The sequence below is a fragment of the Callorhinus ursinus genome, unplaced genomic scaffold (genome assembly GCF_003265705.2).
Source record: "Callorhinus ursinus isolate GAN/ISIS: 27379988/994484 unplaced genomic scaffold, GSC_fseal_2.0 scaffold3, whole genome shotgun sequence".
NCBI lineage: Eukaryota > Metazoa > Chordata > Mammalia > Carnivora > Otariidae > Callorhinus > Callorhinus ursinus.
The window spans coordinates 13,223,625-13,226,043 of record NW_027397065.1 but is presented as its reverse complement, the minus strand read 5'-3'; positions in this window follow the sequence as shown (position 1 = coordinate 13,226,043).

The window sequence follows — 2,419 nt, the reverse complement described above, 5'->3', positions numbered from 1 at the left end:
TATATACTATATCATTACAATACAGTAAGTTGGAGAAAAGAAAATGTTATTAAGAAAATCATAAAGAAAAGAAAATACATTTAGAGTACTATACTATATTTATCCAAAAAAAAAGTGTATAACTAGATGTGAGATGTTCAAACCCATGTTGTTCAAAGGTCAAATGTATAGGTTTAAACTAATTTCCAGAAGCTTTGCAGTTATAGGCAAGATTATTCTTTATTTATGTGAAAAGGCAAAGGAACTACAATAGCTAAAAAACCAATTTTCTAAAAAAATAATAATATGGGAGAAATCAGTCTCCCCAATTTCAAGACTTATTGTGTAGCTACAATAAACAAAACTTTGCGGTGTTGGTGGAGTGATAGACACAGAAATTAACAGAATAGAGTAAAAAACCTAGAAAGAGACCCATACAAATTTGGCCAGCTGACTTTTGACGAAGGTGAAAAACAATTTAACAAAGAAAGGATAGCCTTCCAACCCATGGCACTGGAGCAATTGGACATCTATAGGAAAATAAATAAATAAGAACCTTGGCCTAAACCTCACATCTTATATAAAAATTAATCCAAAATGGATGATGGATTTAAATGTAAAATCTAAAACTATGCTACCTTTTCAATGTTAGGAAAAAAACAGGAGAAAATCTTTGGGATTGAGATCTAAGTAGAGTTCTTAGACATGACACCAAAAATACAGTCTAAAGAGGGAACACTGATAAACTGGGCTTCATCAAACTGAAAACTTTTGCTCTGCAAAAGACCATAAAGAGGATAAAAAGACAAGCTATATACTGGAAGAAAATATTTGTAAATTACATGTTTGACAAAGGACTGGTAACAAGGGTATATTAAGAACTCTTAAAACTCAACAGTTAACATGAGAGATGATGGACTCTGAAAAACAAACTGAGGGTTCTAGAGGGTAGGGGGGTGGGGGGATGGGTTAGCCTGGTGATGGGTATTGAGGAGGGCACGTTCTGCATGGAGCACTGGGTGTTATGAAGAAACAATGAATCATGGAACACTGCATCAAAAACTAATGATGTAATATATGGTGATTAACATAACAATAAAAAATTTAAAAAAAAAACTCAACAGTTAAAAAACAAGCCATTCAATTAGAAAATGGGTAAAAGACATGAAGATGTTTGTCCTTGTTATAGTAGTTGTTTGCAGAAACTTGAATTTAAAGACTATAAAAATGATATGTAGATATGAACTTCACACACTGGACAAGAAACTAAAAAAATAAACAGGCTGTACTTTGGAATTCCTAGACATGATATTTTTTGGGACTAAATAATTCAGAATGTTTAGGTGCTAAACTAATATACTGTAGGTAAACTTCTGTGGGTAGAGCTGGGGTCTTCCCCATATGGCATTCTCAATGTCAATCCCAGGAATGGTCTGAACTAGAAATGTGGGGGACTCTGGGGAATGAGACTTTTACTGGAGAGATGAAAACATCTGTTCTCCTTGGAGGCCTCTTGGGAGTATTTCAACATTCTCAGACTGAGCTAGTGAGTAAGAAATGCCTTTAGCCACCCTTAGATATGGCTGTCCTAGAAGCTATATTGTAGACAGAAGTTATTCTGTGTGGTACTTCCCAATATCGCTCTGGTCCACTCCCATGTTGGATGAAATTTTGTGGGAATTTCAGCCTGGTCTCTGATGTGTAGAATTAGAAGAGGAACTGGTTTCTGCTTTGCCCTCAGTAGCTAAGGGTACAGAAAGGACCCCTGCCACCCAAAACCAGGTCAGAAAGATAGTTAAACATCTTTTTTTTTTTTTTTAAGATTTTATTTATTTATTTGAGAGAGAGAATGAGAGACACAGAGCATGAGAGGGAGGAAGGTGAGAAGGAGAAGCAGACTCCCTGCCAAGCAGGGAGCCCGATGTGGGACTCGATCCCGGGACCCCAGGATCATGACCTGAGCCGAAGGCAGTCGCTTAACCAACTGAGCCACCCAGGCACCCGATAGTTAAACATCTTTGAGCGTCAACATCACAAGGGTCACTGACAACAGAGGCAATGTGCAGTGGCTTTGCCCAAATGAAAGAACATACAAGACCTGCTCCATCCTGCATATCCTTTGGAACACAGGGGAAGTTGGTGGAACATTTGAGAGAGGTGCTAATTTTGAGGAATCAGGCTGGTCTGTGAGACGAGCTCAGATCACTTGGGTATTTAGAAGAAATAAGATAATATTTTGTAGTCATTGGTTGTTGAGGCTGGTACATTTGGGTTTTACTAAGTTAGAGAAAAGCTCACTTTCCCTTTTTCAATAACACAATGTCTTTTCATTAGAAGCCTGAAATAGCAGGGTTTTTCTCTGCTCTTCCATTCCTTTGAAACCCTACTCATAATTAGCTTCCCACAACTCCTAGGTTTCTTCCACCATTACTCATCATCC